This window comes from Chelonia mydas, chromosome 23, assembly GCF_015237465.2.
Source record: "Chelonia mydas isolate rCheMyd1 chromosome 23, rCheMyd1.pri.v2, whole genome shotgun sequence".
In the NCBI taxonomy this organism is placed as follows: Eukaryota; Metazoa; Chordata; order Testudines; family Cheloniidae; genus Chelonia; species Chelonia mydas.
In genome coordinates, this window is record NC_051263.2 from 3,431,885 (window position 1) to 3,455,199 (window position 23,315).

The 23,315-nt window shown below is 55.3% G+C and overlaps 1 protein-coding gene across 3 annotated transcripts in view; it reads right to left on the reverse strand.

The window, feature by feature from the left end:
* Window positions 1-23,315, reverse strand: part of LOC102931110 (leucine-rich repeat and fibronectin type III domain-containing protein 1) — a 53,521-nt gene that overhangs the window by 25,152 nt on the left and 5,054 nt on the right. The window contains exon 1 of one of the 3 annotated variants that reach the window (XM_043534773.1): window positions 8,478-9,199. The exons of the other annotated variants lie outside the window; for them this stretch is intronic. The gene's annotated coding sequence lies outside the window, so the exon portion shown is untranslated. Of the gene's footprint in view, window positions 1-8,477; window positions 9,200-23,315 lie in introns of those variants that run through there. 3 annotated transcript variants of the gene reach the window in all.

A 23,315-nucleotide genomic window follows, 5' to 3' on the forward strand; every position in this document is an offset into this window, starting at 1 on the left:
CAACTCCGCTCCCGCACTGAACTGCAGACAGACTGACATCAGCTGGGAATCTGGCCCTGAGAGTAAAACGTTCCCACCGCTGTCATCCGAGGGGGAATGTTTCGCACCGATTTGCCCAGGTGTAAATGATGGTACAAGAGTGATGGACAATCTTACCTTCATTATGTGACTCTTTGCCAGCTCCCCCTAGAATAACTGGGGACCCCTGTATTTAGGTTGCCTAATTCTTTCCATTAAAAAGGAGGCCTGTGACCCTAAGCCCTCATCACTTGCAGCAGGCCTATGAAATGAGACCGGGAGAAAACCCTCGAGTCAGGAAAGTGCCTTTTCTTTGTTACAGCAACTTCCATTCAGGGTTAGCTGAAGCCATCACAAATCCCCCTTTCTCTTCTATCACTTGCATTGCTAAGAGAAGTGGTAGCAGCCTATCAGAAGCCGTAGGTCTCAAACCATTTTACAAAGGAGGCATTAACAGAGGGGGGAAACTGAGGCATGGGGCGGGGGCAGTGATGACATGCCAGTAGCAGAACTGGGATTTGAACCCAGGTTGCCTGAGTCCCAGTTCAGGGCTCTGACCACTAAGCCCCCCCGCCACCTAATAAAATAATACTTGACAAATTAACAACAGAACAGGACCGTTCTAAACCTGGGCTGACAACACCAATGCAGATGCTGCATTGGGAATGCACGGGAATTGCCAGAGCACCTGGGGGGAATAAGGGGTGGGGAGTAGTGGGCTGACTTCCCCCTGTACTCCCAGCCCCAGCCCAGCCCCTCACTTTGGCCTCTCCCAACCACCCATGGAGCCAGCATATGGCTGCCAACTTGGTAATATTTAAAAACTGGATGCTCTCCTGCCCCGCCTCCTCCCCCCGAGACCCCACTCCTGTCCCGCCTCTTCCCCCGAGGCCCCGCCCCATCCACTCCTCTTCCCCCTTCCCCACTGTTGCTCGCTGCTTTTCCCCTCTCACTCCTCCGCCCGGGTCAGGAGGGACTCGCCTGCAGAGCCCGGGGTGGGAGCTGCAGCCGTTTGATGCAGGTAGGAGGCAGCCCTGGCTGAATAGAGGCTGGCGTGGGTGATGACCCGGTGCCTTCCCCGCCTGCAGTAACCGGACATTGGGTGTCCAGTCAGTAGATCTGACCGGACACAGTCATGTCCCCTTTTTGACTGGACTTTCCGGTCGAAAACTGGACACCTGGCCGCCCTAATAGCTAGTTCTGAAGCCCAAGGTGTCAAAAGCCTGTTTCTTAAGAGAGAAGGCTGAGACCGCAAGTCCTGCAAAGGGTGCATAAGCCACCTTATTTTTCTCTTTCACAAATAAAAATGGCAGGAAATGCCCTGCAAAAAACTCCGTTCGAACGGTATTTAGGGTGCAATGCCAGCTGGACAGTGGCCGTGCACCTGACCACTGTCCCGTTGTGCGTGCGCCCTGGAATCTCACCTTTGGTGTCCTCTGGGCCCTGCCTCCTTGCAAGTCGGGCACAGAACCGCACAAGCAGTCGCAGAGTTGGCATTTCCTGTCGCTTTCCCAGGCCTCGACTTTGCAACCTACATAACGTTCTTTTAACGACAGGGGCTTTTTCGCATGTGTCTGTAATTCTTGATTCAGTCCTCTGAATCATATAATGATGCTCCTGGACACCCTGTCTGCCTGATGCCCTTCCACTGAGATCACGAAGGAACCACAGGGCTGACCTGAACCGCGATTGTCTAAGAACTGATATTAGCTTCTATTTTCCTATTAAAGATAATCACACCACTGCGTTGCAGTCGCGTGGGGTTTGCCCCTTTTCTCAACGCTTGATCTGATCTCCTCCCTCTTGACCAGGGCTGCAAAGGGCGGAGAGGCTGGCGTAAACCAGCATGGACGGCAGTAGAGTGATGCCAGTTTACTCCAGTGAGGATCTGGCCCCGTCTGATGCTTTTTGCCACGCCGTGAAGCAAGCACAGAACATCAACTTTTCACCCCTAACAAACCCTGCAGCCGGAACGGCCAGTCCAGGCTGGATTCGAACCAGCGCCCTCGAGGGCCAGCCCCTGAGCCACTGCAGCTGCTAGGGGGGGCCCAAGTTCAAGCCATCCAGCCTCCTTTCCTTCCCCTGTCGCATCCAGCCACCTCCCTGCCCGCAGAGTCAAGGGGCACGTGCACGGGGGTGGCGCGGACGCACGCAGTCCTAGTGAATTATCTTCCCCATTTCAACTGTTCCTTTCGGGCACGGCTTAATTAACCCATATGTCATCCTCCTTAGGCTGCTTCCAATTAGGTTAGCAGAGCCAGCGAGATGTCGGCTGGCTTCTGGAGCCGGCGTGGGCGGCGGGGAGGACGGGCGAAGACCCGTGCCATTTCGTTCGGGATGTGTTTCTATTCCTGTTACCCAGGCAGGCCTGCACAAGGCCAGGAGGAAAGCGTGAGACCCGAGCGCACTGGCTTGGCTGATCGCACGCGGCCTGGTGCAACCGCCGGGCCAAATGCCGACATGGCGGCTTCCCGCACGCAGGCCCCTGGAGCCCTCCGGTTGGCCTCACGCCCGCGCTCTGCCATGTGCCGCCTGGCGCATCGATGCCAGATAGGGTGACCAATTTGGTAATATTTAAAAACTGGACACTCCAGCAGGAGAGCGGGAACCTCCCTTGCCCCGCTTCTCCCCCCCCCCCGAGGCCCCACCTCTTCCCCCGAGGCCCTGCCCATCCACTCATCTTACCCCCCCACCCTGTCACTAGCTGCTTTCCCCCCCCCTTCCGTCTGGGGGGACTTGCCCGTGGAGCTGGGTCTGGGAGCTGCCCGACGAAGGAAGGAGACGGTCCCGGCTGAGTAGGGGCTAGCGCGGGTGATGACCTGGCGCCTCCCCCGCTCCCAGTAACCGGGCTTTGGGTGTCCGGTCAGTAGATCTGACCAGACACAGTCAGGTCCCCTTTACGACCAGACTTTCCGGTGGAAAACTGGGCACCTGGCCACCCTAATGCCAGACAAGGCAGCCACGTGGTTGGGGCTCTGCTGCCAATCTCCTGTGCAACCTCCAGCCGGTGGCGTGGGCGGGGGAGGTCTTTCAAAGCCAGGGAGGACAGGCAGGTAGCTGGGAGATGCCACCCCCACCCCCACCCAGAGTCACTGTGCCTTTGAACAAAATCTCCCCCCTCGTTCGAGAAGGGTTTGATAATTTCATGAGCAGGATTAGCAAGAGGGGGTACGGGGATTAGAACCTGGGCCTAAAATGGGACACGACGGCCTCGGAAGGAGCACTGCGGAAAGGGACCTGGGGGTCAGAGTGGACCACAAGCTAAATATGAGTCAACAGTGTAACACTGCTGCAAAAAAAGTGAACATCCTTCTGGGCCGTATTAGCAGGCGTGTTGTAAGCAAGACACGAGAATTAATTCTTCTGCTCTACTCCGCGCTGAGTAGGCCTCGATTGGTGGATTGTGTCCAGTTCTGGGCACCGCATTTCAGGAAAGATGCGGACAAACTGGAGAAAGTCCAGAGAAGAGCAACAAAAACGATTCAAGGTCTAGAAAACATGAGCTATGAGGTAAGATTGAAGGAACTGGGTTTGTTTAGTCTGCAGAAGAGGAGACTGAGAGAGGACACGATAACAGTTTTCAAGTACCTAAAAGGTTGTTATAAGGAGGAGGGAGAAAAATTGTTCTTCTTAACCTCTGAGGATCGGACAAGAAGCAATGGGCTTAAATTGCTGCAAGGAAGGTTTAGGTTGGACATTAGGAAAAACTTCCGAACTGTCAGGGTGGTGAAGCACTGGAATCAATTGCCCAGGGAGGTTGTGGCATCTCCCTCATTGGAGATTTTTAAGAGCAGGTTGGACAAACCCCTGCCAGGGATGGTCGAGATAATACAGAGTCCTGCCTTGAGTGCAGGGGACTGGACTCGAGTCCTCTCAAGATCCCTTTCCGTCCTAGGATTCGAAGTACCACCCTGTGGAAGGTTGGACTGATAACTTCCCTTGCGGTTGGGCCCACCCCTGTTTAAGCAGAGAACGAGGTGGACGTCCCAGCTACCCCAGTGGCAAAACTTTCCATTTTTGAGGGTTTTTAACCTATTTTTCATGGGTTCATTTTTCCAGTAAATCGGAGCGAAATTCCAAAATGCAAAATCAAAACATGTTAACGCCAAACAAAATGGCCTTCTGATTTTTTTTTTTAATTCAACCAAAACAAAGTGCCAAAACCATGCTGGTGTTGCCAGTTGTTTCCATGGCCCCGAATCTGTATTTTTCAGCCCAAAAAAGAGATATGCACAAAAAATGTCACCCAACTCTATTTTCAGGACTCTGGAAATAGCTGGCAAAGGCCCTGTGGGTGGAGTCACAGCCCCGCTTAGCAATCCTGGAAGCTAGATGTTGTGTTCCCAGCAGACACCCAGAGAAGTTAGATAAAACCATGCAACACTCTTGTGGGAAGGTTGCAACTTAACACGACTTTATTTCTCACAGTCCAGACCCTTAAAACGCAAGAACCCCAAAACAGAGAGAGACAAAGCAGGCTGCTCACTAAGGCAGAGGGGCGTAATTCACTCCACCTTGCTGTCGGTGGCTCACTGCCGATTGAATCTGATCGCACGCAAAGCCCTCTAGCTTGGCAGCAGGATCCGGGAAACCCCTTCACGTCTGCAGTGACAGCTTGGAATTCCAACACAGTCCTCAGTACACCACACTAGACACACACAGCTCTTCCCTAGTATGTCAACCTACGTGGCTGTTCTCGGAGCTATGTACCCATCTTAGGGTTTTTTATGAGCCTACGACTGTAATATCCAAGTGCCTCACAAGCTTTTAAGGTATTTATCCCCATAATACCCCCGGGAGGTCAGGCAGGGGCCCAATTCAGGCAATTATCCCCATTTCAGAGGCCCGGCTCCTCAAAGGTATTTAGGTGCCTAACTCCCATGGGAATCAGCCCCTTGGGGAGGAGACGCCTAGCTCTCTTGAGGGATCCAGGTCGAAGTGTAAGGATTGGTGGGACTTGAACGCAGGACCGCCAACACCACCCTGCTCCCCGCCCTCCTCAGAGGCGGCACGCCACAGGAAGTTCCGCCTTGAGTGATCTGACTGACAGTTGTATTGGCAATCCCCGATTGGCTCCTTGATCCTATATAAGGGGCCTACCAGGAAGCGTCCAGGTAGCAATGGGGGTCTCCAGCTCGCTGCTGTGACCACCCTGCTTCTGAGCTCCCGGCATTGACCTCAGGTCTGACTAGGAGCCTGATTCCCGATCGATTCCCGGGGCCCCCCCAACACTGACCTGGTACCTGGTATTGCTGACCTTGACACCAGCGGTGACCCCCAGCTCCGGTTCCCAGCTCCCAAGCTCCTGCCACTCGTCCTGCCTGCCTTCACCCAGGATCCCAGTCACCCAACTGGCTCCCTCACCACTAGGCCATCCTTCCCCCAGCTCCTTCTGGCTCCGGACCAATCAGGACGTCCCAGGTCTGGCTGCATAGAACAGGCCTCGCTTCCCCCAAGCGTGCAGCCAGGGCTTGCCTCGGCTCCCCTCTCTCCACCGCCTGCCGGTGTCCCCGTAGCCGAGAGCCGCGTAGAGAAAACAAGCAAACCAGGTTTTGCAAAGAGAATGGGCAGCCCAGATGCCGGCCGGGCTCTCCGAGTAGGCTGCGAGCTCCATAAACACACAGCCCCAGGCCGGAGTGACTCACGGGGCTGGCATCACAGCCGGACGCCCTCCGCACACCTCCAACGACTTCCAAGGCCACCCGACTCACAAGGTGGGGGGGACTGCTCAGCCGGCGCAGAGGGCAGGCAGTAGGAGAGCTGAGCCCTGCGCACGTGGCATGACCAGAGGGCTGGGCTTCAGGACGCCTGGGTCCCAGTCCTGGCTCTGCCACTGAGCTGCCGGGTGACTTGGGGCAAGTCACTGCCCTGCTCTGTGCCTCAGTTTCTCCTCCTGTCCTCTGTCTCCATAGACTGTGAGCTCTCTGGGCAGGGGCCTATGCTGCACCTGGCCTGTCGGGGGGCCACTCCCTGAGCTGGCAAGGGCCTCTAGGTGCTAGCTAATAATAATCCACCAAAAGGAGCAGGAACCATTCGGTATGTTGCCATGCGATAGGCCCACCCCCATTTTAAGGGATTCACCCCTACGCCCTGAAGGCAGTCACCAATGGCATCTTTCTACCCCCACTGCCGAGGGTCAGGATTCACTCAGGACACTGCCCCTGTCCTCGTTTATCTGGTCACTGCTTTGATCTCTTGGCCATCCTCAGAAAGGAAAGGAGTGGGCAGGTGGGAGACGGAGAGCTGGGGACGAAATGGGGTCAGGAGCATTATCCCCATTTGACAGATGGGGAAACTGAGGCACCGAGAGGGGTGACTTGTCCAAGGTCACCCAGCAGGCAGAGCTGGGACTCAAAGTCCCAGCCCAGGGCTCTCCCCACTGGGCCACACTGCCTCCCTCCCAGCCAGCTCTCCCAGGGTGGGAGCAGGAAAGTGAAGTCTTGCTCTCTGGGCCAAGGAGACGCCCCGAGGCCGCGGCTGAGTGGACATGTTGATGGGGGGCTGAGTAGCGAGCACCAATTCGCCTGGGGTGGGACCAGTTAGCCACGCTGGTTGGGGAGCGCCGCGTGCCGCCCTTCACACCAGCGCAAACTGGACGTGCGACACCACTGGATCCGAATGGGAGCGCTTCACACCCACGGTGGGCTGCAGTACGTGAGCGCCCGGGGCCCCCGTGCGACGCACAAACCGGGGGTCTTTGTTTGCAGCTCAGTCACACCAGATTTGCACCAGTGTGTCGGCTGCGGAGCGACTCCTGATTTACACTGGCAGAGAAACAGTGGAACCAGCTCTCAGACTCCCCCCGTCTCTCTTCCTCTTCTCCTGGGTGTACACCCCTTACTCAACCCTCAACTGCCGAAAGGCACCGGAACCCAGTCCCCAGCTGGTGAAAATGGGGGCAGCTCCCATGGAAGGCATTGCTGATTTACACCAGCTGAAGGCCTGACCCACATGCTCACTGTAAGAGCCTTTCACGACACCCTGCATCTGGAAGCCAGGCAAAGACTATCCAAGCAGTGATCTTATGTTGCCACGAATAAAAGATGTCTTAAAATTATCTGTCCATCCCCATGCATGCCCATCTAGCCACCCATCCGTCCCCATACACATCCCTCTATTCATCCGTCCATCCATCCCTATACACATCCCTCTATTCATCCGTCCATCCATCCCTATACACACCAGTTCATCCATCCATCCCTATACACACCCCTCCATCCTCATACTCACCTCTATCCATCCATTTGTCCTCATACACATGCCTCTATCTGTCCATCCCCATACACACCCCTCTATCCATCCATCTCCATGCACACCCTTCTATCCATCCACCCATCCATCCATCCTTATACACACCTCTATCCATCCATCCATCCCCATACACCCCCCTCCATCCCTTCATCCATCCCCATACACACCGGTTCATCCATCCCCATACACATCCCTCTATTCATCTGTCCATCCATCCCAATACACACCCCTCCATCCCACTACACACCCCTCCATCCCTCCATCCATCCATCCCCATACACACTCCTCTATCCATCCACCCATCCGTCCATCCCCATACACACCCCTCCATCCTTCCCCATACACACCCATCTACCTATCTCCATTCACATACCTCTATCTATCCATCTATCGATTTACCTATTTATTTCAGGAACTCAAAGAAACACAACCCAAAACCAAGTGACCCAACAAGCCAGGAAAATACTCACGGAAATGAAAATCTACCCAAATGTTATTAATTATGACGTGGTCATAATAAATAACGATTCATAATAAATAATAATTGGACAAAGGTTAAACCTCTGGAAAACAAACTCAACTCACTTTGCTTCTTTGTATAAACACAATTTTTTTAAAGGGCAGCATGAGGCAGGAATCCAATTAAAAAATAAATAATAATAAAAATCTCCAAGCAGGAAAAGGGAATTTTAATGAGCCGTCGTTTTAATATAAACACGGTTTGACAAACAGAAATATCAAAACAAGCGGAGAAATGCAATGCAATGCAAGTGGGGATGGGGGGGGGGGGGCTAAAAAAGCACCATCTGACCTCACTGCCTTCATTAATTATTATTACCTGGTGTCTAGTAATGGGTAAGGGATTGGGAGTCAGGACTCCAGGGATCTATTCCCAGCTCTGGGAGAAGAGCGAGGTCTAGTGGTTAGAGCAGGGCAGCCTGGGAGCCAGGACTCCTGGGTTCGCTCCTCAGATCTGGGCAGGAAGAGGGGCCTAGTGGTTAGAGCAGGGGGGGGGCTAGGAGTCAGGACTCCCGGGTTCTATCCCCAGCTCTGGGAGAGGAGAGATATCTATTGGTTAGAGCAGGGTGGGCAGGTGTCAGGGCTCCCAGGATCTAATCCCAGCTCTAGGAAGGGAGTGGGGTCTAGTGGTTGGAGCAAGGTGCAATAAATCAGGCCAGCCGGGCTCTAGCCCCAGCTTTGGGACTAACCTGCTGTTTGACTGGGCTCCAGAGGGATTCCCTCTGCCCTGGGGGGCAAAATTTCACCTTTCATGCTCCCCTCTGGTCCTGTTGCAGCCAAGGGAAGGTCTCCACGTAGAGGAAGCAGATTTCAAAACAACCAGCCTGCCCCTGCCCGCTGACACACAAGAGCAACTCTGCATGGGGAGCTGCCCATTCAGGTCACTGGCTCTTCCCAGGTGTGCAAGGACCCATCCCTTGGAAGCCAGAAACTCAGGCCCAAACCCTCCACTGATGGCCAGTGGCATCATCGGATTCACACCAGCTGAGATCTGGCCTCATTGAGTCCAGTGGAGCTATGCCCGATTTCACAGCTGGGGATGCGGCCCATGCTCTGGAGAGCCCTGTCTATTTAAATGAATAATGACAACGCCCTACTCTTCGTCTTCAAATGGACCTTTGCGTGGCACGGGCCGTCCTGCGCCTCGACGCCGAGGCTCTCAAAGAATTAAGGGCCAAATCCCCAATCAGTGAGGCCACTTGCAATGCCCTGAAGGAGAAAGCCAATTTCTTACCTCCAAGGGGGAAATGGCAGGACCATGGTCACCCAGTGGGTCAGTGGCAGAACTTGGAATTGAACCCAGGAGTTCTGACTCCTAGGCCCTGCTCGACGGACAGATGCCTGAAAGCCTGTTCTCTGGGCAGCACGAGTGCTCCTTGGGACCGTGCCTGGCTAGCCGCCAAAGCTCTGTACAAAGACAGAGCGAGATTATTAGCCCTACTTTACAGATGGGGAAACTGAGGCACGGAGTGGATGGGGGTAGAGACACTTGCCCAAGGTCACGCAGAGCTAGGAAAGACAACCAGAAGGCCCGGCTCTGAATCCCCCCTGCTCAAACCACTGGACCCCACTCCTCACCCAGTGCTGGGGATAGAACCCAGGAGGCCTGACTGCCAGCCCACCCGCTTCTAACCACTAAACCCCACTCCCCTCACCCCTGAGCTGGGGATAGAACCCAGGAGTCCTGACTCTGCCATTCTGCCCAGCTGTCAGAGGGGGTCAGGAGAGAACTGGGCAGCCCAGAAAGGCCCTGGTCCCGAGTGGAAAGTCCAGTGTACCTGCCCACCCAGCGCCAAGCTGCTGGTGGTTGCATGGGGGTGGCCAGGGTTATAAAAGATCCCTGCATGATGCACGGGTCACCCAGACAGCAGGTCGGGGGAGACACAGTCAGGGCGGGTGGATGCCTGAAGCGTGAAGCCGGCATGGGCCGGTGCTGGGAGAGGCTCATTGCAAGGCTACTATATCGGCACCGCAAGTGCTGCAAAAGGGGGAGGAACAGCCCCAGCCCGCCAGGGGGAGATCCCAGGCCGCACGGCGGGTGGAGCCCCCCTGTCAGGTTGTCATTCGTGGCAGGGCCCTGGTGCCCGATGTCCAGCGGGCACAGCCCGGCCTAACCTGGGGTACATCAACCCCCAGAGTTTTGCGCAGAGAAGGGTTGCCCCAGGCACGGCAGCCTTGCTCCCATGCCTGGCCCCCCAGCCCCGCGCTGGGTTGTAGAGGATGGCTTCTGGGTGCTCCGGCAAAGCCAGGGAGGGGAGGAGGCGGGCGCAGAGCCAGTGGACGAGCGCCAACGTCCGTCTGTGAGCCAGGAAATGGAGCAGAAAATCCCCTTTGTTTGAGGGGCAGCCGGCTGTGGGCAGGGGCACTCTGGCTGACCCCGCTGTGCCTCCCCCGAGTGCCGGGCACGGGGCGGGCAAGGGACTGAGTCCGCATTGCTTGATCCCCTCCCCGCAGCCGCCAGCTCCCTCCTTGGCGGGGAGGGCGGGGGGAGGAAGGAGACTCGCGCCCTGATCTCTCCAGCTTGCAGCAGGACCAGACGGCCAGGTGACCCTGCAGCCTGGGCCCCCCCCGGCCTCCATTTCGCCCCGACACTTCTGTCACGGTAGCGGTACCAAAGAGGGGCGCAAGCAAAGCCAGCGCTTCCCCTGCTGCTCGATCGCCTCCGTTGCTCCCGCCCTGGGCTGGGCTCTGAGTAATGCTTTGGGGATGGGACTGGACCCGTGAGATCTACCACCCTGGGCAGGGTCCCCAACCCCGGCACAAGGGCCCTGCCCGAAGCGTCGAAATCTCCAAAATTTTCACAAATGGAAAAAACAAAACCAAAATCCGCCCCCGAAGGTTTCGATTCCCGTCAATCAAAATGGTTGGATCGCCGTTTTTCAAAACATTTTCTTTGGATTTGGACCTTTTCCCTTCTTGTCATCTTGGTTTCCAGCCCGAATCGCTTACGTCTGGAACCAAAATGTCCTTTCGAGCTGGGGTTTTTCATTTCCAAAATGTCCCGAGGCAGCGTTTTGAAGATCTCAACTCTTCGCCTCCCCACCGACTCGGGACAGCCCTCCAATCCGACCCCCTGTTGCAAAGACTTTCCACTTAGACGCACCAGGATTTTCGATGGCAGTCGATTCACCGGGAAATTCCCCGACCGGTTCTGCTCGGGTGAGCTCGAAGCTTGGGGAAGGGTGGAGGGTCGGTTCTGGTCCTGCTGCCCCTGGCCCTGGCAGGAAGACGTCTCCCGGGCCAGGTGGAGGGGGCAGCTGGCTCCATCACAGCGCTCAGCGGTGCTGGGAGGATGGAAGCACAGGCCGGGCTGAGGAAGAAGCTGGTTTCTGCAGGGGGATTTATGGGTCCCCTGCCCCGGCTTGGCTCGCGTTTCTGTTTCAAGCTCCTAATGATCCTGGTGCAAGGTTGGTTTTCGACCCCTCGGGCTTGCTGCTGGCCACAGCTCAGGAGGGGACAGAGGTGGCCGGGATACCCTCGGCTCACCATGCGGCCGCAGCCATCGAGTGGGGGGCACAGGGCTTTAGGGGTGGGGGAGGGGGAATGTGACTCCGCGGCTGGCCCCGCTCCCACCCACTGTAGCTTTGTTGGAGTCTAGGGGCCAGATCCACAGCTGGTATAAATCAGTGTCACTCCACTGGAGTCAATGGGGCCAGGTCCCCAGCGGGTGTGAATGGGCCGTAGCTCCATCCGAGTCAATGGGGCCAGATCCCCAGCTGTTATGAATGGGCTGTAGCTCCACTGGAGTCAATGGGGCCAGATCCCCAGCGGGTGTGAATGGGCCGTAGCTCCAGCCGAGTCAATGGGGCCAGATCCCCAGCGGGTATGAATGGGCCGTAGCTCCACTGGAGTCAATGGGGCCAGATCCCCAGCGGGTGTGAATGGGCCGTAGCCCCACTGGAGTCAATGGGGCCAGATCCCCAGCGGGTGTGAATGGGCCGTAGCTCCACTGGAGTCAATGGGGCCAGATCCCCAGCGGGTGTGAATGGGCCGTAGCTCCACTGGAATCAATGGGGCGAGATCCCCAGCGGGTGTGAATGGGCCGTAGCCCCACTGGAGTCAATGGGGTTGATTCCCCTCTCACCCTGGCATCAATCAGGAGGCAATGGAGATACACTAGTGGAAGTGAGATCTGAGGGAGTGATTGATCACTCAAGCCACCTGGGCTCCTTTCTCCTCCCTGATTGGACACGCATAATAATAATCATCATTCATAAATCCCCAGTGACACGCTTCCTCGTCCAGACTTTCCTTTCCGCTGGATGCTTGGAGCACTGGCCAGGAGCTGCAGAGCTTCCGGTTGGGAAAGAGTTAACAAACAGGCATCGGCCTCATCTGGCAAGGCCTGCCTAGCCCCCTGCTGCAGATATCCCACCTGGAACAGCCTTAGCCCCATTGCAGAGACGGGGTCACTGAGAGGGCAAGGGACTTGCACCCCGTCATACAATGGCAGAGCTGGGGATAGGACCCAGGAGTCCTGACTCCCACCGCCCCTGCTCTAGTCACTAGACCCTGCTCTCTCCCAGCTCTCTAAATAGAACCCAGGAGTCCTGCTCCTCCAGTTTCCTGCTCTAATCACTAGACCCCATTGACCTCCCACAGCTAGGAAAAGAGCCTAGGCATCCTGACGCCCACGGCCCCTGCTCTAACCACTAGACCCCACTCCCCTTGCAGACCTAGGGACAGAACCTAGTAATCCTAATTCCCAGTGCTTCTGCCTTAACCCCCTAGACGCTATTCCCCTTCCTGAGCTGGGAATGGAACCCAGGAGTCCTGGTTTCCAGGACTTACACACAAGCCCCATCCTTCTTTGAGATTTTCACAGGTATTATTTGGGGTTAACATCCCAGCGAGCCAGTTCCAGGTCAGAACCACAGTCCAGCCTCCTGATTTGATTTTCAGTCCCTGATGATGGAAATAAAGCAAAGGAAGCGAATCTCACTTTATTCCTGGCCCATAAACGGTTCCCTGGGCCCCTGAAAAATGCAACCGAATGGAAACCCAATCTGCTGCATTGTGCTAGCATCACTGCCCGGGAAGTCTGCTATTTCCTGCCCTGGATAAAAGATCTCCCGAGGTTGCGAGGCGAGCAGGATCTGGAGAGATGCCAGCGGAGAGGAAAAGCTTTGCTGGAACGCCGGCAGCTTTAGAGCGGCCGTGTGAGCTAGTGGGCAGCGTACAGGATTCAAGAGACCTGTGTTTTATTTCTGGCTCGGCCGCTGACCTTCCCCTCTCTGTGACTCAGTTTCCCCCTTTGTAAAGTGGAGATAATGAGACTGGCCTCCAATGGAAAGCGCTTGGAGATCTATGGATGGAATGCGTTAGGTGAAACTGAGGGATTCTCTGTGTGTTTGTCTGCCTGGCCAGGCTATGATCATTGGTAGGGTTTGCGTAGGAGTGTATACAGTCAGAAAATGAAATGTCCACCCTCTGGGAACGTCCTAAATGCTGACAGTCATTTTCCTTCCGAATTGGGACCGAAAAGTCAAAACAAACTGAAACATTTTTACCGCATGAAAAGTCCTGAAAAACCTTAATTTGGAAACAAAAAAAAGTCAACATTTTGATGGCGACAGTTGGACATTTTTCATTATCAAACAGTGAGTCCAAAAGCAGCCTAATAGCAATAAAAACATACAGCACCTGGCACGATGGGGGCTGGTCCATGTCTGGGGTTCCGAGGTGCTACCGTAATACACCTAATAGCCATACAAATGTACAGCGCCTGACACAATGAGGTCTGCTCCATGACTGGGGTGCCTAAGTGCTACCGTAATATACCTAATAGCAATACAAATGTACAGCGCCCGACACAATGGGAGTTGCTCCATGACTGGGGTGCTGAGGTGCTCTCGTAATTCACTTAATAGCAATACAAATGCACAGCGCCCGACACAATGGGGGCTGCTCCATGACTGGGGCGCCGAGGTGCTACCGTAATACACCTAATAGCAATACAAATGCACAGCGCCCGGCACAATGGGGGCTGCTCCATGACTGGGGCTCCGAGGTGCTACCATAATACACCTAACAGCAATACAAATGTACAGCGCCCAACACAATGGGGGCTGCTCCATGACTGGGGCTCCAAGGTGCTACCATGACAAACAGGATTAATAATAATAATAGGTCTCTGCTGTGGCTGACATTTTACATGGAGATACCAATTTGTGGCAACATTTCCAAACCAGATTTCCCCTGTCTGAAGCCGCATGTTGAAGTGAGTCGATTCCAGGCTAGGTTTCTCCAGTCTGGCTTCCCAATGGAAAAGCAGAAACGTTTAGGCTTTGCCTCCACTACAAACAAAAGGGCATCTAAACAGCAGACTCACGATAGCTTCCCCCAATGCCAGATCCTCCTGAAGATAAGACACGGATCATTTTGTAACCTCCATGGCGCAAATTAAAGTCACATCTATACCCTCACCTCCACCTGCAGCTTAGTCAAAATTGACCTTTTCCCACCGGAGAGTTTGATTTTGACCGACCCACATTTTGCCTTCTGGAGAAACGTCAGCCAGCTCTCAAGAGGAGCATTTGGGTCTTCGCACGATGGAATCCTGTGCCCAGTTCGGGGCACCCGTCCCCAAGGAAGATGAATTCCAACAGGAGGAGGGGCAGCCCAGGGCTGCTCGGATGATCCGGGGACTGGAGAACTGATCTTAGAAAGGAGACTGAACGATCTGGGCTTGCCCTGCCTCAAACACAGTCTGGGATCTGAAACACATCCGGAGGGGAGACACCAGGCAGGGAGAAGAGCTATTGGGGTTCAGGGATGATGCTGGCACAAGAACAACTGGGGATAAACCAGTCAGGGTTCAGTGGAGGCTGGAGAGGACGGGGTCTAACTATCGGGGGAGGGAAGTTCTAGAACAGGCAGCCGCGAGGAGTGGGGGGAATGTAAAGCTTAAGAATGGCCAGACTGGGTCAGACCAAAGGTCCATCTAGCCTGGTGTCCTGTCTTCCGACCGTGGCCAATGCCAGGTGCCCCAGAGGGAAAGAACAGAACAGGGAATCATCAAGCGATCCATCCCCTGTTGCCCATTCCCAGCTTCTGGCAAACAGAGGCTAGGGACACCGTCCCTGCCCATCCTGGCTAATAGCCACTATCCTTCATGAACTTATCTAGTTCCTTTTTTGAACCCTGTTATAGCCTTGATCCATTTATGAACGGGATGATTTCATCAGGCCGACTGTGATAGCAGGGACTGGGCTCCAAGACCCAGGCAGTCTCTTCCAGTCCTATGTTCCCACATAGCGCCTAGCAGCCCCGGTCACGGATCGGGTGCTAGGAGCTGTACAAACACAGAGTGTGCCCCAGAGATCTTACAATTGACGGGTGAGCCAAGGGACAGCAGATGGATCCAGACAGACAGACGGGGAGCACCAGGGGACAATGAGGGGATAGCAATCAGCCCCTAGTGGCAGCAATCTCACTCCTGTAACCACTTTACCATCATAGGGTGTGTTCATAGATTCATGGATTCCGAGGCCAGAAGGATCCACTGTGCTCAACTAGCCAGATGTCCTGCAGAGAACAGGCCAGTGAATGTCCACAAATTATTTCCTGTTTGAACTGAGCAGATTTTTTACGAAAACATCCTGTCTTGACATAAAGCCTGCCAGGGATGGAGAATCCACCACCCTGACCCTCCTTGAGTTGCTCCAGTGGTTAATTTCCTCTCATTGTTAAAACTTTGCAACTTATTTCCAGTCTGAATTTGTCCTGCTTCAGCTTCCAGCCAGGGGATCTTGTTAGACCTTTGCCTGCTAGACTGGAGAATCCATGATCAGTTTTCGCTTCCCCATCCAGGTACCTATAGACCGGGATCAAGTCACCCTTTTGACCTTCTGTGACGTTGCACTCCACAGGTTTTATGGAAGTATGCTTATGAGTGTGAATATGATGTAACTGGAATATGCTTCATGCACAAGGTCTCTTGTAAGGTATCATTACAAAGCTTATAATCTACTGAGTGTGGTCATCTGATTTGTTGCATGTATTATTTCTACGTCTGGAGTTAGGAGAATACGATATAAACTTGTATCACTGATGTGACCATATTAAGTGGAAGCCTTTAAGGGTGCTTCTGAATCAGTGACCTGTACACGGCTCTGTTTACTTGCCAACCTTCCTGGGTACGTGCGGGCCAGCCCAGGAAGAATGGAAGCTGGGGTCTCACAGGACATGTGACCATGTCACCTGATACTGAAATGCATCTTAAACCTGGTACTTTTCCATTTAGAAGGAGGAGCGGGGACCCAGAGAGACAAAGGATTCCCGCCTTTGCCAAAGCTATAAAAGGGGGTGGAACAGAACAAAGGGGGTCCCAGTCATGAGAAAATCCCTGCTTACCACCTAAGGTGTCTACTGGAACTAACAAGGACTGTCCCAGGGGAAAGGATTGGGCCCAGATTAGGAAGGAGTCTAGTCTGTGAAAGAAACTTATTGGATCATCTCTGAGGGTGAGATATTACCTGTAATCAGTTTCTCAATGTATTAGGCTTAGACTTGTGTGTTTTTGTTTTATTTTGCTTGGTGACTTACTTTGTTCTGTCTGTTATTTCTTGAAACCACTTAAATCCTACTTTTTATACTTAATAAAATCACTTTTGTTTATTAATAAACCCAGAGTAAGTGATTAATACCTGGGGGAGCAAACAGCTGGGCATCTCTCTCTATCAGTGTTATAAAGGGTGGAAAATTTATGAGTTTACCCTATATAAGCTTCATACAGAGTAAAATGGATTTGGATCCCATTGGGAACTGGGTGTCTGGGTCCTGGAGATAGGTAACTTGCTGAACTGTTTTCAGTTAAATCTGCAGCTTTGGGGCCATGGTTCAGACCCTGGGTCTGGGTTGCAGCAGGCTAGTGTGTCTGGCTCAACAAGGCAGGGTTCTGATGTCCCAAGATGGCAGGGAAAATGGGCTCAGAGGTAATTTCAGCACATCAGGTGACAGTCCCAAGGGGGTCTCTGTGACCAAACCTGTCACACCTTCCCTTTGTCAAACTGGTATACGGCCCATTTCTATAGCCATATAATCCCTCCAGCTAGTCACCATGTTATCAGTTGACCAACTTTTTAGCATGGTCTAGTAGCTAAGGGAGTCTGGAGACCCAGGTTCTATTCTCACCTCTGCCGTGAACATCTGTGCCTCAGTTTCCCACCACTGTCTATCTAGACTCTTTGGGGCAGGCCCTGTCTTTCACTCCGCAGCCAAGGGTGTGTCTCCACTGCCAATAAAAGGCAGGTCCTTAACTCAGGTTAAAATAGCAGTGAAGATGCAGTGACTTTGGTTGACCTTTATAGGGGAATTGGGATTGCGGACGTGACTTTGGTGCTATTTTGACCCAGGTTGGAATAACAGAATCATAGAAATGTCGGGCTGGAAGGGACCTGCAGGGTCCTCCCCTGCACTGAGGCAGGATAAAGTATCCCTAGACCACCCCAGAGAGGGGTTTGTCCAGCCTGTCCTTAAACACCTCCCACGAAGAGGATCTCACAACTGCCCGGGGTCATCTGTCCCAGGGCTCCACTATCCTGAGATTTAGCAAGTTTCTCCCAATATCCATCCTAAATCTTCCCTGCTGCAGACTAAACTGGGACCTTCCTGCCCTACCTTGGCAGATGGGGAGAGGCTCGCTGAGCTGAGTTCCAGACACACGCCTTTGGTTTTAAAGTGGGGGACTCACCCCTGTGTGCCGTTGAAAGCCGAAGCTGACTCAGACACCCTTGAAATCAACGGGGACACTCTGGGTTTGCCCCAGGGTGTAATCTGGCCCCTGTTCCCCTCCAGCCAGCGCGGCAGTTTGCACCGGTGAGGCCAACTCCACCAGCTCCAACCCGAGCTGTTCGCTGGTGCACCTGTTCCTTCGCAATCTGTTGGGTTTAGATGCCCCCTCCCTCTCTCCCCGCCAGCGATCCACCGTGTCTGCTAGGGGACCGACAGCCTTTCCTGCCAAGCCCTGACTACAAAGGAGCCTTCGCCGAGAGCCCTTCAGCTACACATCAGCCTATGAGTTAACTCAATTAAGAGCCCATGCTCCAAAAAGGGGAACAAGAGACATGCAGCAACATCAGGCCGCGCTTAAAACAAGAAACATTAAGCAGGAAATAATCACTGCAAAGTGGAGAGCTCTCATGCAAGGTAAATGTGCCCCTCAAGTAGCTTTCATCCTATCTCCCTGGGTTTTGTAGCGTTATCAGGGGTGTCTCAAGCAAGGTCCCCGCACAGAAGCAGTGCCAGCTCGCTGATATGAATAGCGACGGATCGGTTTGCTTGGGTTCTGTTCCCCCGATAACCACCCTTCACTCCTGAAACACACACGGCTCTTGAGAGGCGCGTTCCTTATCAGATGGCGGGGGAGCGAGGAGCGGCTGCCGGGCAAAACATTTGGGGGGGGGGCGGTTTCCTCCTGTTATTATTATTAGCAGGATTCATTTCTTCTTCCTTGGTAACGTTCCCCGCTAGAGCTGACGGGACAACCGGAAAAATCCCTGCGAAAAGTGGCACCGTTTGGAACAAAACACGGAGTCCCAGGAAAAGGCCAATTTTGTCACAGGCAGGAATGTCAAGAAAAACCAGGCGAACCAGCCAGGAAGGGTTTGGCTGGGAGATAGGGAAATTGGCAAGAACCTTTCCACAGCAGGAGCCGAACCAGACCACTTTACCCACCCCAGCTGCAGGGTTTGAGAGGCCGAGAATCAGGGTGCTGACCCTCCGCAGCCCCCACCCTTCTTTTGTCAATTTCACTTTCCCCTGACCGTGAAATAGACAAGAGCCGGGGGAGGGCCGGGGAGACAGGGACGGGGATGGGGGAGCAGTGTCTTAATTTTCCCCACGGCAAATTAAATTTTTTCACCAAAACTGGATTTTCCCCATGGAAAATGTTGGTTTTGTGAAAAGGGCGGGTTTTTTGTGGGAAAATTATTCTGATGACAGTCTTCCAATCTGCTCTATTTCCCGCCCCCCTCCTCCCCCTAAGTCTGGTTTTAAAGACTCCGTTGGCCGGGTCCTCAGCTGGTCTAAACTGGCATCGCTCCATTTAATGGAATTACATTGATTTACACTCTCTGGGGATGTGGCCAATTCGTGTTATGTCAGCATAAAACTCAGAGGAACCCAACCCAATTCCTCTTAAAACAAAATTAAATAGCCAAGCGAGGCACTTGCCAGGAATTATTTATACAACAGATTTATTATTATTGCCGTATATAGTGACCCCAACCCAGATCAGGGCCCCATTGTGCCAGGCGCTGCACAGACCCCAACCGCGATCAGGGCCCCCTTTTCACCAGGCACTGAACAGACACAGTGAAAGTCCCTGCCCTGAAAAGTTTACAATCTAAAAAGACAAGTGATCATTCTTCCCATAGTATAGCGGGAAACTGAGGCACAGAGGGTTTTGTTTTGTTTTTTTAAGGGGCCTGCCCTTCTAAAGAGCTCATCTCCTATTTCGGCATTGAAGCAAGCCGTCAGGTTTTCAGAAGATCTCGGTGCTCTGGGTGCTCTACTTTATGGAAACCCTGGTCATAAGCATCAGGAAGGGCACTTTGGAAAAAAATCCAGACATGGTCCCACCAGCACTGCCGGGAACTGAACCCACAGTTCCTGCATCCTAAGTGAAGGCCTGAAGCACAAAGCCAGCTACAAACCTGTCCTGTTCAACAAACCCAGAAGGTGACTTTCCTCCAGCGAGGAGTTCCGCTGAGCCCCATGGGGTGGCTCAGGTGAGGAAAGCTACTCAGGTGTGTAAGTGTTTTCAGGATCGAGCCCCAGCTCCTCTAGGGTAACACACGGGGAATATGCACAGCAGCCCACCCGCCATCAACCCAGAAGGAATCACCAGCCAACCAGATGCCCCAGTGTCTGCCAAGAACAAGCCTGGCTCAGGACAGGCCCATCCACTGGTGGTCGTGTACCTGGTGAAGTAGCACCACGGCCCTGTGTCAGGGTGCTGGGAAGGCCTGGGTTCAATTCCTGTCTATGGGGCAGACCCTCCTGGGTGACCGTGGGCAAGCGTCTCCCCCTCTCTTTGCCTCGGTTTCTCCATCAATGGGGATAATAATTCTATTTAGACTGGAAGCTCTTTCTAGGAGGGGCTGTCTCTCACATTGAGTCTGCACAGTGCCCGGAATGACGGGGCCCTGATCTCAGCCAGGGTCTGGGCAGCTCCCGACACAAGGGGGGCTCTGATCTCAGTCGGGGGCTGTGCAGGGTCTGGCACAAGGGGGGCCGTGACCGCAGGTGGAGTCACTATGCTACCACATTACACCTACTAACCGGGCCAGGTGGTGCAATCTACCCATGGTACTGCCACATTGCCTATTACCATAACATCTGAGCACCTCACAATCACCCCTCACACACCCCGGGGTGCGGAGCAAGGCTCTCGTGCCGCCGGAGAACTGAAGGCTAAGCAATGTGCCCCTTGCCACACAGGGAGTCACCGACAAAGCTAAATCCCAGCTTAGCACCCAGCCCACTGCCCCATCACCTGAGCCCCACCTCCGTGCTCTTCTCCAGGGGAAATCATGGCCAAGACTCCCACCAGCGGTGATCTTTAGCTACCTCCAGAGCGGCCCCTTAGTGGCCACCCTCTGTCCCGCCCCACATCCGCCCCTGCCCCTTCACCGGGGCTCCGCCATCTGAGTGGGGAAAGTCCTGGCACGCTTCGCCAGCCTTTCTGCCGGACACCTGCGGAAGAGACCAACTGTCCCGCGCCCTGGACCTCGCCTCCCTGATGCCCTCTGTGTTCGAGCAGCGACAGGACCGACAATGGGCTGCCCCGGGCGCTTTGACACCCTTTTAACCTGCCCTCGAGCTTTGGGCGACCATTTTCCAAATGCACTTCCTCCCTCCCCCCACCCCCGTCCCTCTGACAAGCTCCTTCCCCTGGTCTCGCTTGTGAAAGAAGACAACAACAAAAAACCACCCCTAAGTGGCGGCTGAGTGTTGTTGAATCCAATTAAATAAATCCCCATCGTGGGCAGAAGACGGACCCTTTCAATGACCTACGTGCTGGGCGGAGGAGCCAGGCCGGGATGAAAGAGGGAAGCAGGGGTATTGCAGGGCCTATGGGGTTTTTTGTGGGGCGGGGAGGCTCTGAACCCTGGCATGTGAAACTGATGCCACACTATGCAGGGAGCTCAGTGCCAGCGCCTGGCACCAGGTATGTCACCCTTTGCCACATGGCATCTGCTTCTTTCCCGTGGCGCCCCGTCATGGGCATGGATTATTCAGGGTCCCCCTGCAGCTGAGCCCATTGGTGAGTTTGCCCCCACACTGCCCAGGCCTGGAGGTAATCAGCCTGTCATGGGGCCGGGGGAGGGGGGGACAGGCACACTCCAGGTATGTTCACTCCCAAAAGTTTGCTCCAATCTATTTCGTCCAAATGCCGTCTCCTGAGTGCACAGAAGGGCTCGTTCACTGGGATCAGCTTCTACTACTGGGCCAGTGCAGCCCTGCCAAAGCTGGAGCATCTCCATCACACTGCCAGTGCACCTCTGCCGCTGCCCCAGTGCACCCCATCACACTGCCAGTACGGCCCTGCCACTGCCCCAGTGTACCCCATCACACTGCCAGTGCACCTCTTCCACTGCCCCAGTGCACCCCATCACACTGCCAGCACAGCCCTTCCAGTGTACCCCATCACACTGCCAGTGCACCTCTGCCACTGCCCCAGTGCACCCCATCACACTGCCAGTACGGCCCTGCCACTGCCCCAGTGTACCCCATCACACTGCCAGTGCACCTCTGCCACTGCCCCAGTGCACCCCATCACACTGCCAGCACAGCCCTTCCAGTGTACCCCATCACACTGCCAGTGCACCTCTGCCACTGCCCCAGTGCACCCCATCACACTGCCAGCACAGCCCTTCCAGTGTACCCCATCACACTGCCAGTGCACCTCTGCCACTGCCCCAGTGCACCCCACCACACTGCCAGCACGGCCCTGCCACTGCCCCAGTGCACCCCATCACACTGCCAGCACAGCCCTTCCAGTGTACCCCATCACACTGCCAGTGCACCTCTGCCACTGCCCCAGTGCACCCCATCACACTGCCAGCACAGCCCTGCCACTGCCCCAGTGCACCCCACCACACTGCCAGCACGGCCCTGCCACTGCCCCAGTGCACCCCATCACACTGCCAGTGCACCTCTGCCACTGCCCCAGTGCACCCCATCACACTGCCAGCGCAGCCCTTCCAGTGCACCCCTCCACACTGCCAGTGCACCTTTGCCGCTGCCCCAGTGCACCCCACCACACTGCCAGCACAGCCCTGCCGCTGCCGCAGTGCACCCCACCACACTGCCAGTGCACCTCTGCCGCTGCCCCAGTGCACCCCACCACACGGCCAGCACAGCCCTGCCGCTGCCGCAGTGCACCCCACCACACTGCCAGTGCACCTCTGCCACTGCCCCAGTGCACCCCATCACACTGCCAGTGCACCTCTGCCACTGCCCCAGTGCACCCCACCACACTGCCAGCACGGCCCTGCCACTGCCCCAGTGCACCCCATCACACTGCCAGTGCACCTCTGCCACTGCCCCAGTGCACCCCATCACACTGCCAGCACAGCCCTTCCAGTGTACCCCATCACACTGCCAGTGCACCTCTGCCACTGCCCCAGTGCACCCCACCACACTGCCAGCACGGCCCTGCCACTGCCCCAGTGCACCCCATCACACTGCCAGTGCACCTCTGCCACTGCCCCAGTGCACCCCATCACACTGCCAGCGCAGCCCTTCCAGTGCACCCCACCACACTGCCAGTGCACCTTTGCTGCTGCCCCAGTGCACCCCACCACACTGCCAGCACAGCCCTGCCGCTGCCGCAGTGCACCCCACCACACTGCCAGTACAGTCCTGCCACTGCCCCAGTGTACCCCATCACATTGCCAGTGCACCTCTGCCGCTGCCCCAGTGCACCCCATCACACTGCCAGTGCACCTCTGCCACTGCCCCAGTGCACCCCATCACACTGCCAGCACGGCCCTGCCGCTGCCGCAGTGCACCCCACCACACTGCCAGTACAGTCCTGCCACTGCCCCAGTGCACCCCATCACACTGCCAGTGCACCTCTGCCGCTGCCCCAGTGCACCCCATCACACTGCCAGCACAGCCCTTCCAGTGCACCCCACCCCCTGCCAGTACAGCCCTTCCAGTGCACCCCTCCACACTGCCAGCACAGCCCTGCCACTGCCCCAGTGCACCCCACCACACTGCCAGCACGGCCCTGCCACTGCCCCAGTGCACCCCATCACATTGCCAGTGCACCTCTGCCGCTGCCCCAGTGCACCCCACCACACTGCCAGCACGGCCCTGCCACTGCCCCAGTGCACCCCATCACACTGCCAGCACGGCTCTGCCGCTGCCCCAGTGCACCTCCCTCTGTGACCCTGGTTAGAGAAGCTGCCCTGCCCTGCCTGTGATTAATTCCCTGCATTACCTGAACCTCTAATGACACCACATGCTTCCAGCCAGTGCCCATGACGTGGCTCCGCTGCTCCCGGCATGTACCC